At 39.7% G+C, this 17,067-nt stretch overlaps 1 protein-coding gene across 4 annotated transcripts in view; it reads left to right on the forward strand.

Annotated features, from left to right (window-relative positions):
* Nucleotides 1-17,067, forward strand: part of Grm7 (glutamate metabotropic receptor 7) — an 867,793-nt gene that overhangs the window by 819,063 nt on the left and 31,663 nt on the right. For 2 of the 4 annotated variants that reach the window (XM_029478551.1, XM_029478554.1), the window contains exon 11: nt 294-377. The exons of the other annotated variants lie outside the window; for them this stretch is intronic. The gene's annotated coding sequence lies outside the window, so the exon portion shown is untranslated. Of the gene's footprint in view, nt 1-293; nt 378-17,067 lie in introns of those variants that run through there. 4 annotated transcript variants of the gene reach the window in all.

The raw sequence follows: 17,067 nt of genomic DNA on the forward strand, positions 1-17,067 counted from the left end.
TACCCTACTGAAAGACAAAAACAAAACAAACTAAACTAAACTAAAAACTAATAGACCACCAGTGTGTCCATCATTATCCTTTATGTCAGGGAGACAATGTGACTCTTTAGAAAGACGACCTCAGTGTACTACTGCTCATTGGTAACAATACATTATTTTATATGGTAGTGTTAAGGGCTAAGTAATGATGAAGCACTTCAGACTGGATGGGCAGCCCAGTAGCTTGGCAAAAGTTCACTCTTAGTTTTAGTCTATCTCCTCAAATTAACTGGGATTTTCTCTTTCTGTTCTAGGAAAGAATGAAGGATACTGCAACTTGCTCACTCCCCTATTGGCTGTTTTGTCTGCATCTTCTTTTTGTAACACTCCCATAAGTTTGTGTCAAACAATCCTCTTGCATCTGATTTTTGTCTGGAAAAAAACCTGTGAGATTTTCAGATGGAAATATCAATAAACCACATGACCTGTCTTCAACCTACTTAGTATTGATTCATTCTGCAGCAATGGTTCCTTAAAGCCAAAGCCTCAGTGAGCTCATGAATGAGCTATCTGGGAAACTGCATTTAAACACAATCAGTTTTCATTACGTTTCACAATTCAGCCCATGTTTTCTGACTTTAGGCACAAATTTATTCCAACTGAGACCATGGCAGTGATGTTTCTATTAAATTAGCGATACCTGCTTGTACCTCAGCTGTTTAAGGAAATATCAAAGATCGATTATACAAACCCTATTTAGGGTAGAAGACTGGCCATAAAGAGATCTTCTGAAATCACTCAAAAGTGGAATTTTAACCATTTCTTCCTCTAATCTTTACTCACTTGAGCATTGAAGAGATTGACAAAGCTGGTTTGTTGATTCTTATCTCTGTCAAATTTAGAAGAAAACTTGTCACCCCTGAATTCTTGTAACCAGCACGTGCTATTCAACAGTGATGTGATACCATTAAAATCTACACCTGAGGGCTTTCCAAGATATTAAAAGAATACAGTATGGAACAGTTTGGAGGTGTTACACAAGTGGCACCTACCATATCCCCTGGAAGTCACTCTAGATCCCCCATTGGCACCATGAGAAACTGTGCCAAGGCCCTCTCATCAGGCCCTTCAGACTGCTGCTGCTTCAGACAAAATAAAAATGAAGCTGTTTGCTTGTTTTATGACTGGGGAAGAAATGCACCATTATTTAAGGCCTCGTCTCCATGACAACACCCAGAAATAGGCTATATCAGTGTGTCTTTTTTTTTTTTTGTCTCTCCCCTAAGTGGGCCAGAGTGACTTCAGCAAACAAAGTGAACTGGCAGGTCTTCAAGAGATCATTTCAAAAGACTCAAGAGAGAACCCTATACATTAAAGACCCAGCATCCTCAAAGAGATTCCATATTTTAAATTTTTTACAGGGTCTTTACACTCTTGCCTCACACAGGCAGTGAAAATGATCAGGGCAATCTGCAGTGACCAGACTTGTTACTGCATAAGCTTTCATCCTTAGAAGAACAGTTTGACTCTTCAGTGTCAGTCCCATTGCTGCTGAATCCAGAGTTCCCATGCATCCTGAGATAGCTGGGAATGTAGCTCAACACATGTGTAGATAAAAACATATCATTGTGTCAAAAGGTTGAACACCCCTCCTCTAGATAGTGATATGAGTGATCTCATCTTCCAAGTGGACAGGATCTAACTAGGAAACCTAGGTGTTGTTGAGATTAACTGAGTTCATCACATTAAGTGCTGAGCTCAGTATAAAATAACATGTCAAATAATTTTCTATACAATCCTTTTCTTTTTATTGAAAATCTATTCTTCTACCCTACAATATATCTTGACCACAGTTTATTCCCCTCCCTCTGTTCCTTCCAGATTTCCCTCATCTACCGCCTCTGCAGGATCCACTACCACCCACTCTCCCTGAGAGACAATAACCAAACAGGACAAAACAAAATACCATGAGACAAGGGAAATGTCCTCAACTAAGGCTGGACAGGACAATTCAACAAAGAGGAAAGGAGTCCCAGGAACAGGCAAATGAGTCAAAGACCAACCCACTCCCTCAGTTAGGAGTCCTACAAAGCAAACACACAAACCAAAACAAGCTACTAGCCATAACAGATATGCGAAAGACCTGGTGCAGACTGATGTGGGCCCAGTTTTGCAGTTTCAGTTTCTGTGAGCCCACATGCACCCTGCTTGGTTGATTCAGTAGTCTATGTTCTCCCAATCCTCCATCCCCATTGACTCAGAAAATCTTTCTTCCCATTCTTCTGAGCATCTCCCTAAGCTCTAAGTAGAGGGACACAATGGAGAACTCCAACTTAGATTTCTCTCTGCATAATGTCTAGCAGTGGGTCTCTGTATCCATTCCAAGCTGCTAGTGGAGGAGGCCTCTTTTATTATAGTTGAACAAGACATTATTGGAATAGCAAAGTCACAACAAATCATTTCATTGAGTTTTTTGTTTGTTTTGTTTTTTGTCAGTTGTGTTTGGTTCTTCATGACCATTAAAATAATGGTGGTCAGCCGGGCGTGGTGGTGCACGCCTTTAATCCCAGCACTCGGGAGGCAGAGGCAGGTGAATTTCTGAGTTCAAGGCCAGCCTGGTCTACAAAGTGAGTTCCAGGACAGCCAGGGCTGCACAGAGAAACCCTGTCTCGAAAAACAAAAACAAAAACAAACAAAACAAAACAAAACAAGCAATGGTGGTCATGGCTTCCTCTCATTGTGTAGGCCTCAAATTAAATCAGATTGGGTTTGCCATTCCCACATATTCTGCACCAATATCACTCCAGATATCCTGTAGGCAGGACAGATTGCAGGTCAAGGTCCATGTTTTTCTTTTAGAAGCCTACAGAGTACTTTCCTGCACCAAAGAGACTAGAGCATTGTCATAAAGGCTCCAGCCAGGCACAATCATAATTTCTCCATTTGCAATAAGCAGTGTGGTTGTCCTTGGCAGTAGAGCCTGGCTTTCAGTTTGTAGAGAGGAGCCCTTGTACTAGCATCAGCCTCTGATATTAGGCTATCTTCAAGGGACCCCCTCGACCAATAATTCAGTAGAATATAACCCAGTCCTGCCATGGGGAGCCTTACCTGACTATAAGACATAGCCAATTCAGATTCTATATCCCCCATTACTAGAAGTTCTCCTAGGATAGCCCTCATAGATTCCAGGAATTTCCACTGCACTCGCTTTCCACACCATCCCCCAAATGACACCAATTACATCCATCTCTTATCACATTCTCTCCCTCCATCCCACCTCCCCCAACACAAGATCCCTTACACTCTCATTTCCACCTACTCCCAGACCACCTGACAAATCTACTCTATTTCTTCTTCTCCAGGAAATCCATGTTTCCTCCCCAAAGCCCTCCTCTTTACCTAGCCTCTCTGAGACTGTAGCTTGGCTATCATTTATTTAATGGATAATATCCACTTATAACTGAGTACATACCTTATTTCCCTTTCTGGGTCTGGATTACCTCACTCAGGATGAGTATTTTCTAGTTCTGTCCATTTGCTTGTAAAATGAAATACTTCTTGTATGACTATCATCAATTGAGTTATAATAGTCAGTTTACATAGTAGCCATCAGCTATACATGCCTATTGAAATTTAAATTATTTAGCATGAAATAAAATTAAGCATTGGATTCTTTACTTCAACTAGTTATACTCAAGTGCTCATTAGGCACACAGAGCACATTTTTGCATAAAACATTCCATTGGCACATGTAAGACAGCATGGATCCATGCATTAGACAAAGAAAACTATTGGGTGAAAAATTGCTTTACAAGAGAGCTACAGATATGTATTGTGATTCTAGACTTTTTATAAAAAGCCTCAATGGACTTTATCTGAAAGTGCATGGATACATTTCTTCTACAGCCTCTAGTAATATGGATTATGATGAGTGGTATACTATAAACTAACAGCAGTAAAATATGCTGGTCAGAAGTGGCTCTCTCTCAGCTGGGAAGTTTTCCTCAACTCTGTCTCTAAGTTGTTCACAGTGCTCTGTAATTGATGATTTTCTGTAGTTCTAGATATGTACTAGGAAGGCTGTACCACAACAGTGGTAGCCATATATAATTTAATCTTGATTTCCACTGCTTATCATCAACACGATCAGCTTAGATACTCAGCGTTGAGAACAGACTTTCCCCAAGTGTGTGAAGTGTTTCTACACCTACTTGTCCCATTGTTGGTCATCTTGGGGATTCTGATACTAGCTGGAGGAGGTTTTGAACTTTCTTTCCAAAGCCAATGGGGATACGTTAGTTGTCCTGTGAATGATTAACTTTGTAATCACTGTCTGGCAAGTGCTTTGCTACTTGTTTCTATGAACATTCAGAAAAATAATCACACACACACACACACACACACAGAGGGGGGGAGAGAGAGAGAGAGAGAGAGAGAGAGAGAGAGAGAGAGAGAGAGAGAGAGAGGGAGATGGAGAGACAGAGAGATCTTGTCAGCAAAACAAGATTGGGGAGTTGGCTCAGTGCATAAAATCATTTGCTGAGAAAATTTGCAATTCTTAGATTTTAATGTAAAAGTATGAAGTGTAGCATGGGTATAGATCATCCCAGATCTCCTACAGAGAGCTGGGAGGTGGAGAAAGGAGAATCCTTGGGAGCTTGAGGGTGTTCACCATAGAAAACAACAGAGACCCTACCACCAAACAGGGAACAAGGCAAGAACCAAAACCCACACTGTCCTCTGACTTCCATGTAAGTGTCATGCAACATAAAAACCATATTTCTATACATGAAGGCATGTGCAAGCACATACACACACACACGCACCAACTCACAAGTGTGCACATGTGTGCATACACACACACACATATCTCCACACAAAAATTATATATATATACACACATCATTCTGGGAGAAGAAGATGAAAAGCAAAGCCCACCATATTTTCGTTATAAGCACTTGCCCTCATGTTCCATTCCATGCCCTTTTTCTTATTTACTTATTTATGTAGCATCATTTCATAAGAGCATCAGGCTGGAGGAGCTGGTATTATCCACACTTACAAAAGTACAATTTAAGTTCATGGAGGTTAAGGAACAAGCCAGGAATTAGAGACACACAGAGTTTCAAACTCATTCTCACCTCATTATACCCCAGTGTATCCTTATTAAAGAACTGCAAGATCTTTGAGCTGACAAGTTAATTCTACACCAAGGAGAGAATAGCAACAACAAATCCTTCATTATCGAGGACTCAGTTTCAGAGTGTAGTCTGGAAACAGTCGTTTCTTCTACCCACAGACAAACACTGACAGTGGGTAGCCATTTGTGCCAACTTACCTAGGGGTATGGAGGCAGGTCAAGTCAGGATAGAGGCTGGAGATAGAAGACTACACAAAGAGAAGTGAATTATTAGTCTTAAGTAACATTCCATGCATTATCTTGTCTCAAGACCAGAAAGCTATGGCCAGACATGCTCATGTGCTGAGGTAGGAGGAAAAACACTAGCCAAGCCTATTGCTTGGACTTCTCTTTCAGAGAAGCTATTTGATAGACTCTGCCCTTGTAGCATGGTTTATAACGGAACCACATAGACTTCACTTAAAAATAGACTTCATATTTGCAAACAATATCATTATTGTGAGCCACACTGAAGAGATGTGGCCTCTACTATTCTTAGCAAGGGACACATGTCTCATTGGCTCCAAATGAACTGACGTAATTCAGGTAGTGTTCAGGACTCTGGGTATAAGGATGAGGTAGTATATTCTGTCTCTAAGGACTTTACAATCTCAAGAAGAAGGGCAAACTATTAGCCAGACACTGGTATATACTAATTCATGTTAAGAGAGGGGAAAAGGAGGGGACCATGGATAGGATAATTTAATTATGATATAGAAAAAGAGGCAGTCTAGAGGAGGGTGCTCCAGGCTGGGAGATTACCTCAGTGATGTCATAGCATCCATTCTTGGAACTGGGATGTACATCTGGAACAGTTAACCTGTCCAGCATCTTCTGTGCCATGCCCTTAGTTCTAATTGACCCAGTTATTTGTATAACCTTAAGAGGTAACTTTGGCTCAGAAGGCAGGTCAGAAACTCAAGATACAGATGCTCATTAACAGTCCAAAGTCACATCACTGTTAAGCAGGAGATTTTAGAGATAAGTCCCACACTATGGGCCGGCCCACAGGCTTCTAACCAACAGATTGCCTTCCAGTGAAAGTTAAAAGTCTGGCTTGAGGAATGCTCATGTTTCAACCTTCTCAACCCCAGTGCTACTGCCAGTTCAGGTTGGGCCATACTTTGCCAAGGACCATCCTGTGAATTGTAGAATATTCAGCAGTATTATTGGCCTGTCTCTCCTGGATGCCTATAGCTTCTTTACCATGCAGTTGTGACCATTTAAACACACACACATCTCTTAAAGTTGCAAATATTTTTTGGTCATTTCTTAATCCTTCTTTCCAGTTAGGAGCCACATAGGTAACATATATTAAGGCTAGAAAGAACCAGAAAAAGTGTACTAAAACTCAACTGTGAATATACTGCAATTCTATTCTAAAGGCTGTGTGAGTTCGGCCAGAAGGGTGCCACTCAGAGTTTAACAAATAAAAAGCACTGAAAATGATAAATTGCTGAGGCAAGCAGAGTTTTCTGAGAGCAGCTACACACACAGTTGAGTTCCTACCTTAGGAAATAAGGGAATCTTAAACTTTTATTATTCCTGGAGCCGAGGGTGGCAAATGACACTTCCTAGGAAGGAAAATCCCAGGGGCTGGAGAGATGGGTTAAACAACTTGAATTCAGTCCCTAGCATCTACATCCTGCAGTTTACAGCTGCCTGTAATTTGAGCACCAGGGAATCTAATATCTTCCTCTGGTCCTGCCAGAGCCAGCATGCATGTCAAACACACACACACACACACACACACNNGCNCNCGCNCACACACACACACACACACACACACACACAAATACAAAAATAAAATAAATCTTCAATAAAAACAACAAAAAGGAAATAAAACATAAAATGGCAACTGTTCCACTCAGTGTTCCCCCGACCCCAGGAAGAAGTCACACACTCCAAACATAGTTTGATTTCTTTAAAAAAAAAAAAAAAAAAAAACTTTCTGGAGCTGGAAACAAGTAAAATGCTCATGCCTGCCATGCCTGTACTCAGAAAACAAAAACAAAATCAAACCAAACCAAGAGCAATCAAAGCGAGGGTATATGCTTTTAGTATGGCTTTCTTATCAAAAGGGGAAAGTTCCATTTGCCTTCTAAATGTTCTTCAATAGACATTGCTTTTATAAATATAGAGTTCTGAATTTTTAATCTATAAAAAGTTTACAATTTAAATTGATCATACTAAATAGTGTACCACAGGTGGTGGTTTGACAGTGAATAAATCATTCAACTCAACCTGTTCTTCAAAATCCAGCTGCTTCTTCATTGGATGCCTATCTTTACTCAGCAGTGCTTTCTTTAAGGTGTCACTAGAAGGATTAGAAAGATTCTTTTTTAATTTAACTTTATTTTTAATTTATTTTCTACACTCCATATTCCATTTCCCTGCCCACCATCCACCCCCTGTCTGCTCCACATCCCACACCTCCTCCCACCCCACCCTGTCTCCATGTGGATGCCCCCACCCCACCCCAACCCCACCTGACCTCTAAACTCCCTGGGACCTCCAGTCCCTTGAGGGTTAGGTGCATCATCTCTGAATGACACAGACCCGGAAATCATCTACTGTATGTGTGTTGGGGGCCTCATATCAGCTGGTGCATGCTGTCTGTTTGGTGGTCCAGTGCTTGAGAGATGTCGGGGGTCCAGATTGAGACTGCTGGTCCTCATACAGGATCACCCTTCTCCTCAGCTTCTTTCAGCATTCCCTAATTCATTAACAGGGGCCAGCTGCTTCTGTCTATTGGTTGGGTGCAAATATCTGCATCAGACTCTTTCAGGTGCTTGTTGGGATCAGGGACCTCAACATAAAACCAAATACACTGAATCTAACAGAAGAGAAAGTGGGAAAGAGCTATGAACTCATTGGCACAGGCAGAAATTTCCTAAACAGAACTCCAATGGCTCAAGCTCTAAGATCAAAAATTGATAAATGGGACCTCATGAAACTGGAAAGCTTATGTAAGGCAAAGGACATACTCAATAAGACAAGTTGGCAACCCACAGATGGGGAAATTATCTTCACTAACCCCACATCTGATAGAGGGCTAATATCCAAAATATATAAAGAACTTAAAAAGATAATCACCAAAAAACCAAACAACCCAATCAAAAATGGGGTATAGAACTAAACTGTGAATTCACAACTGAGGAATCTCGAATGGCTAAGAAGCACCTTAAGAAATGTTCAAAGTCCTTAGTGATCAGAGAAATGCAAATCCAAATGATCCAAAGACTCTAACCTACACCAATCAGAATGGCTAAGATCAAAACCTCAGGTGCCAACAAATGTTGGAGAAGATTTGGAGAAAGAATAACACTCCTCCATTGCTGGTGGGATTGCAAACTGGTACAACCACTCTGGTAATCAATCTGGATGTTCCTCAGAAAATTGGAAATAGATCTACCTGAAGACCCAGCTAGACTACTCTTGGGAATATACCCAAAAGATGCCCCAACAATGCCACAGGGGCATGTGTTCCATTATGTTCGTAGTGGCCTTATTTGTGATAGCCAGAAGCTGGAAACAACTTAGATGTGCCACGACAGAAAAATGGATAGAGAAATTGTGGTTCATTTACACAATGGAATACTATTCAACTATTAAGAACGAGGACATCCTGAGTCTTTCAGGCAAATGGATGGATTGGGAAGATTTTTAAAAGCCACCTTACAAACTACCTTGAATATTTAGAATCAGGTACAGTTCTAAGGTTCTAGTCAACTTGATCACTCCAGAAATGGATTTCTTTTAAAATAGAAACCTAATTGTCTAGGGAAAACTAGCTGAGTTCTGAAGTTATAACGTATGCCTCTGTCCAGCTAGCCAACCAAAGGCCAGATGCAAGGTTGTGGACTGAGACATGGTATTGCTCTGGGATAAACATCTTCTTTTATCTTTGTCTCCTGCTAACAAGGGGATGCAAATACACTGTCAATGGATTCTTTTAAGTCTAGATGATCTGAGACCAGATAAGGTTTCAGGATATGGTTAGATAGATACATGGCCAACTTCCCATTGTTAGTGCCCCTTTTCTAGTGTCATTAAAGAGAAACGCTCATGGCTTTGGGAGAAGGTGTGCCTATGTGGGAAGATAAGAAAATAAAATTTTGGTTTGTTTGTTTACAAAGCTACACCTTTACACCCCTTGCTATTTCATAGATATCCTTCAATTCCAGAAACAAATCTCTCCAAAACATTTCCAAAACAACCTTCCTGAAGCCTTGTTGACATCTGGACTGTTGTAAACTAGAGTTAAAAGAACTAGCCTCTAAACAAAAGCAAGGAACATCTGAGAGCATCATCATGTCCACAGTGTGCTCTGCAATGTGAGACACCTACAGAAAGTTCCTCTATTTAAAAAGCAGATCTTCAAACAGAAAGATTCTACATTAAGCTTTAAGCTAAGGAACTGGAATCTTAAGCAGCTAGAGGATTGTTTTCAAGCTTTACAGTTGCTCTTTGAAGAATAGGAAGCTTTTACATTGTTCATAAATAGTAAATAGATTTAGTCATAAATTTTCTGTAATGTCTGCTTTGTTCCTTTCATTTGGAAGCAAGTTGCGATTTCTGATTAAACATGATAAATCATTATACATCAACCATTGTACAAGGATGACAGCCACCAAGAAATGCCATTTTTGCACTGATGAAAAGCATTTCTGAGACATCAAATCCCACACATCTGCCAAGTATTGTCAGCAAGAGAAGACACTGAGTAGTCTTGTGGCATTCTAAGGACAGCTGGCATGGATGTGAATAGTAAGGAAAAAAGAAACCCCAGATTATGGAATGAGATATCAGTCCTCATCTCAGAGATGGCCCCTGTTAAAAAACTGGAGAGAGAGAGAGAAAAAAGAAAACCCTTTATTTTCCAGCTGGTTCTGTACTAGAGAGAGAACAAGGCAATTGTGGAAAATAAAACCCTAGAAAAGCAGTATATATAAAGCCTTATTTTACCCTTTCCTGCAGTGCTCAAGAAATTATACCAGGTATGTTGGCATACATCTTTAATCCCAGGATGCTGGAAGTAAAGGTAGAGAGACAAAGGTATCTCTATAGGTTTGCAGCATGCTGCTCTACATAGTAAGTTCCAGGAAAACCAGAGCTACATAGTCCCTGTCTCAAATAAACAAAATATATTATGAAATTATTAATATCTGGGATCTGCTGCTACCTGATCCAGAATTGCAACTTATAGTATCATGTGTTTGGGAATGAACAATGATTCCAGATTTTGATATAACGAAGGAAAATATATGCTTCCTTGCCTTTTTCAGAAGGTATTTGTAGCTTCTTCTTGGCTATAGGAGGACTAGATCTGGAAGCTCAGACAGCAGACATATGTGTTTGCCTTTAACTCACACCATCATCTGGCCTCAACCAAAGTTAAAAGAGTAATTAAACTGGAAATAGGAACCTCCCAAAGATTTATCTCAGTCCAAAGTGTTAAATGGTCAGACCACAGGGATTTCAAAAGGAATATTATGAACATTAGAATTATCTGGAAACCACACAGATAAATAGAATTCTGTACAATTCATCTATGGAAGGGCTGCCAGTCATTTACAATCCTTAATATTTTTAGACCATATGAGAACTGTTATACACTCCCCAACATCTGTTATATCTTCACCATCTAACACACTCCTTGGATTAATATAAACAGACCACCCATTTTTAAAAACAGTATGTAAAATAGAGGGGAGTTACAATTAGTGTATTTTTCCACTATCATAAATTGCCCCATATGGTTTCTGCAGAAGAAAAGATGAGAAGAAAGAAAGAAAGAGAGAGAGAGAGAGAGAGAGAGAGAGAGAGAGAGAGANGAGAGAGAGAGAGAGAAAGAAAGAAAGAAAGAAAGAAAGAAAGAAAGAAAGAAAGAAAGAAAGAAAGAAAGAAAGAAAGAAAGAAAGGAAGAAAGGGAAGAAAGAGAGAAAGAAAATAGAAAGGAAGAAAGGAAAGGAGAGAGAGAGAACATTTTTTCAACTTAAAGTCACAGTCTCCCCATGAAATGAGAAATAAAGCCTCAGAAAAAATGCAAAGAGACTCCAACTCAGTAAATTCTACACTTTCCCACTATTGAAGTCCCAGGCCTTAGCAATCAATGAATAATTTAAGGCATTGCTTCTCAAATTTTAATGTTCACACCAGCATCCAAAGATCTTGTTAAAATGCATGCATAGACTCAATAGATTGCTGTGTATGTCTAACCAAATACTGGGTGCTGCCCATAATTCAAGTCCTTTGAAGAAAAACTGGGACTCTACCCAAAATTTACATGCATACTGACAGTAAAACCTAATCCACACAGAAGATCTGAGACTGCTACATGTAAGCTCCTTAACCTTAGAGTCAATCACGGTAAACACTGACTATGAGAAACCCTTTTAATTCAGTTGGATTTTTCATCTAAAGGTGTCTCTGTCACTCAGCAGAGAACTTACCTACACTGCAAGACATAACCCTACTTTAAGGTATTTTAGCTTATTCTCTTAAGTGCAGTTGCTTAAAACACCCATGGAAACAAAAGTACAAATAAAATATGCAAGCACCCTATACACTGTCTTTTTTCACACATCTTAATTACTGACTATAGAAGTTTATCTAATTGCTAACAGCAAGCTGAGTTTTAATAATTAGGAGGAGGAGGGGAGGCAACTTACCATCACTGGAACAGACCGGGAGTACAACAAAAGCACTCGGTTTTCAAACGTCACAATGGTATTGTTTTTTTTTGTTTTGTTTTTTGTTTTGTATTTTTGTTTTTTTGTTTTTTTAATTAGGTAATTCTGCTTGTGGACGTTGTACATCGTGGTGCGCACTAGGCTCCGCACCACGATGTACAACGTCCACAAGCAGGGGTTGCAGATCCCTTTAGCTCCTTGGGTACTTTCTCTAGCTTCTCCATTGGGAGCCCTGTGATACATCCAATAGCTGACTGTGAACATCCACTCCTGTGTTTGCTAGGCCCCGGCATCGTCTCACAAGAGACAGCTATATTTGGGTCCTTTCAGCAAAATCTTGCTAGTGCATGCAATGGTGTCAGCGTTTAGAAGTTGATTATGGGATGGATCCCTGGATACGGCAGTCTCTAAATGGTCCATCCTTTCATCACCGCTACGAACTTTGTCTCTGTAACTCCTTCCCTGGGTGTTTTGTTCCCAATTCTAAGAAGGTGCACAGTGTCCACACTTTGGTCTTCATTCTTCTTGAGTTTCATGCGTTTAGCAAATTGTATCTTAAATCTTGGGTATCCTAAGTTTTGGGCTAATATCCACTTATCAGTGAATACATATTGTGTGAGTTCTTTTGTGATTGTGTTACTTCACTCAAGATGATGCCCTCCAGGTCCATCCTCCAGGTATTGTTTTTAAAATGTATAAAAGTTATTAATAAATACCCCATATGAAATAAGCCTGGCAGAAGAGTCTAGTAGCAAGTTAATAATGGGATAGGAGAACAGTGCTTTGTCTGTGGTTCTTGGCACCTACCACTGTAAATGGACAACACTTACTGTACATCAATGTCTGCAACTCACCCTTCTGGAGTTTAAAAATTTACTCAACATATACTGACAGTTGCCCATAAGACCCATGGTCCAATACAGATTCTCATCCTCACCTACGATCTTAGACCAATATCATTGGTGATGCTTTGGAATTTATTAAAATCATTGATTCTTGAGCCCTATTCTCAGCTTCTTTCAGTAGATAGAGGCTCCTCAATCTGTGTTTTAACAAGTTTTTCAGGGGTGCCTGATGGATACCTCTAGAAGTGGGGTTCCCTAAAACTGAGGAGGACTATACTCAAGGCTTTGTTTTGGAGTTTGCTAGAGTCACATGGTACAACCTCTTATTGATTTTATGACAAGTTCTGTGTCTTGAAGGTATGTAGAAATTTCACTGTGTGGGTTTCGTAATTGTATACGGGATGGATCCCCAAGTATGACAGTCTCTGGATGGCCTTTCCTTCAGTCTCTTCTCCACACTTTGCCTCCATGTCTCCAACCATGGGTATTTTGTTCTCACTTCTAAAAAGGACTGAAGCACCCAAACTTTGGTCTTTCTTCTTCTTGAGCTTCATGACACTGTTGTGGATGTCAAGAAGTGCTTGCTGACAGGAGCCTGATATAACTGTCTCCTGAGAGGCTCTGCCAGAACCTGAAAAATACAGAGGTGGATGCTCACAGCCAACCATTGGACAGAGCACGGGGGTCTCCAATGGAGGAGGAGTTAGAGCAAGGACTGAAGGAGCTGAAGGGGTTTGCAGCCCCATAGGAGGAACAACAATATCAACCAACCAGATCCCCAGAGCTCCCAGGGACTAAACCACCAACCAAAGAGTACACATGGAGTGACCCATGGCTCCAGCTGCATATATAGCAGATTATGGACTTTTTGGACATCAGTGGGAGGAGAGGCTTGGTCCTATGAAGGCTGGATGCCTCAGTGTAAGGAAATGCCAGGACTGGTAGGCAGAAGTGGGTGGGTAGGTAGGTGGTGGAACACCTCATAGCAGCAGGAGGAGGAGGAATAGGATAGGGGGTTTTCAGTGGGGAAACCAGGAAAGGGGATAACATTTGAAATGTAAATAAAGAAAATATCTAATAAAAATAATAAGAATAAAAGAAAATTCGCTGTCAGCAATAATAGCATTGGTTATATCTATGTTTACCTTTCATAAAAAATTCAAACGGAACTTATAACTCCTGAGGTCAAAACCTGCATGCAAGAGAATGAATATCTGTATCCAATATTTGTATCCAATATTTGCATAATTATTATATATTATTTACTAAAATTTTAATGAAACGTGATTCTGTGAACAAATAATACCAACTCATATACATGAAGTATATATTAATAATCCCTGATTAATAATCTGATTAGTAATCTCTGATTACTGGATATTATCTCTTCAAATTCTTGGTAAATGGAAAACTTGGTATGTTTAAATGATAAGTTGAAGCAATGTTTTGTTCAAATAAAGTAGAAATGTATAATAGTTTACCTTGGATTTAAAGCATACAGTAACTTTTCTCTTATCAGAAAATACAGTATAAGCTTGTCTAGTGATAATATGCATGGATTTTTGAAACACCACATATATTGGTCCTCTCTCGTGTACTAAATAATTTTCTGAGAGCATATGTATAATTAAAGCAATGACTGTACAAGCAGCCAGAATGCCCCCAAAAAGGATTTATTGGACACAAAGAAAAAGAAGGACCTCATCTACATGAGACTTCATTTACAGAATTATCAGTGGTTCAATATAGCCCTGCTAAAAGTCTCATTGAGATTTCTTGCCTCATCCAAACAATCTTCCCTTATATCCAAAACTGCCTGGTTCTGTAGGTAAACTCTGTCAGGGAAGGGGTACCAGAATCTCTCTTCTGTGATGCTCTACAACAGACTGGCAGGACCTGGATACATTCCTTTTTCTCTTCACCTACAGAAACCCTGAGACAAGGACTCTGACTACATAAATATTACAGGAGTAATAGTTACCTGCCCCTTGCACCCCAGACAATTAACCTAGAGGCTACACAAGACTAGAAAGGGTATATCAAACCCCAAGTAACTGAGATAAAGTTAAAGGAGGTGAATACCTTGCAATGTTTGTATGACTGTAGATCAGGAGTCAACACTATGGCTAACATGGATACTGAGGATTCTTTTTTAAAAGACATTTCCACCAAGAAAACACCTAAGTGCTATGATAGTTCTGGTAAGTGGTTTATCTCCAAGCTGCTTATTCTGGTTGGTCATCAGTCCCGAAGAGTCATATGGTAACATCTTACTCCATAATTATTATCTAAACAAAGTCTATTCTGATCCCTACTCAACTCAAAATGGCTCTATGGTGCCATGAAAAGTACAGACACCTAGATCTACCTAAAGCCAAAAATCTCATGCTAGTGGGTAGTGTCGATTGCAAACTGTACAGTGTGAAAGGGCAAGCGAGGAAACATTTATGAATAAGAAGCATAGAGAAACATGAAGCTTAGCTATGAAGGCCAAAGCAGCCTTGGAGAGAAAGGTTAGGGTGAATAGGAAATATTGAAGAACAACCAGTATGAATAGAGGAAAAGACAGAGACAGAGAAAGTTTGGCTCAAGTTACAGTGATATCAGTAAGTAGGACTGATAGTAAGCAGTTGACCTAATCAGACTTTTTTTTAATGAAAATAAACATTGTTTCTGCCTTTTCTCTAAGAGTAACAGGATATATGGTGAGTATTTAAGCAGAAGTTGTTAAAAGATAAAAAGCAATGTGACATGGCTTGTGATTGTTTCACAGGGCTCTTTTATGTATGGGAGGGGGAACATGTGTGCCTTTGAGTGCAGTATTCATGGTCTCGTGAAGGCCAGGAGAAGGTGGCACTAGACCATCTGAAGCTGGGGTTACAGGCAGATGTTTAGATGTGGAAGAGGCCTGATGTCAGTGCTGAGAATTGATTTTGAACAGTACTTGCTCTTCACAGCATGGAGACATCTCTCCAGCAGGAACACGTGTTTTAAAAATAAATAATTGCAACAACTATGAAAACCCTGAGCTGTGTATGTCCAGAAGGCAGTCTGGAGATAGTTTACTGGTTGGAATGATAATACTGACTTTGATCACAGATGTTTTGGTGGAGAGAGAAAGAAATGAAAGGCAGCAAAGACTGTTACAGAAGTAAAGGAAACTTCTTGGTGATGAATATCCAATTCATGAGAAATTCTAATGACAGGAAGCACAGATCTTAGTCTACCTACCTGGATTGATTTCTGTAGCTTCAGAGAGTAGTAAAAAAGAGGTTCATTACAGAATGGTGTTATCTGAATTCTGTTGATTATTTTCCTTATTTATCTGTACCATAGAATAGTGGGAAGTTTCTCTAATACACAAGACTGAAATATTAGGAGATACTAAAAATATCTATTATGTAAATTAGCACATTCAACACATTCAAAAGGAATGTGTGAGATGAGCTTTGGTCAGTCACAATGCTTAGAAGCAACATTACCTAAGAGCCAATGCCTATTACAATCAGGAGAAGGGTTCCTCAAACCACTCTCCATTGTTCACAATTTACTTATACTGTTCCACCAACCCCATTGGTGCTTTGATACTTACAATGCAGCTCATTTTTGTGCAAAGATATAGACTAAAATTACTCAAGAGAAGTAGGAAGGGCATTGTCCAATATAAGCACACACACACACACACACACACACCTCACACTATGAAATATTTTTCTTATCCTGTGTGACAACATGTACACTGACTGGGATCAGGGAGGTTCACTGTGCCTTAGTGTTCAGAGCATTCATTGATATCTGATTGCATCTGCTTGCCTGACTGGTTGGGTAACCATGGGTTTTTGCTAAGTTTTCTGATGACTGAATATTGAGGGGTTCACTTCTTGTTCGTGAACAAAAGGCATGGATGGATTTGGAGCCAAGATGGGCTCCCATTGGATATGACTTGGATATTAAGTGAAATTAAATAGTTCCATGAATATCAAAGCTGGGAATATGTTTTATGTTGTCATAATAATCAAGACCACCACAGTGAATTTACCTAATCACTGAGGTGGTATGGTATGGTGTGTGTGTGTGTGTGTGTGTGTGTGTGTGTGTATGTATGCATGTATGTATATGTGTATGTGCAATAATTAAAATGAAACATTTTTAAAAGGAAATGAAAATATTATCTCCAAAGCATCAGCAGATAGTACAGTTCCTTTTTTTTGTGACTCTTTCTATTCTTTTCTTTTTCAAAATTAGCAACTCTGGGTTTTTGTTTTTGAGACTAAGCTTGTTGATTTCTATTTTTTTTAATATTTTTTATTACGTATTTTCCTCAATTACATTTCCAATGCTATCCCAAAAGTCCCCCATACCCTCCCCC

This window comes from Mus caroli, chromosome 6, assembly GCF_900094665.2.
Source record: "Mus caroli chromosome 6, CAROLI_EIJ_v1.1, whole genome shotgun sequence".
In the NCBI taxonomy this organism is placed as follows: Eukaryota; Metazoa; Chordata; class Mammalia; order Rodentia; family Muridae; genus Mus; species Mus caroli.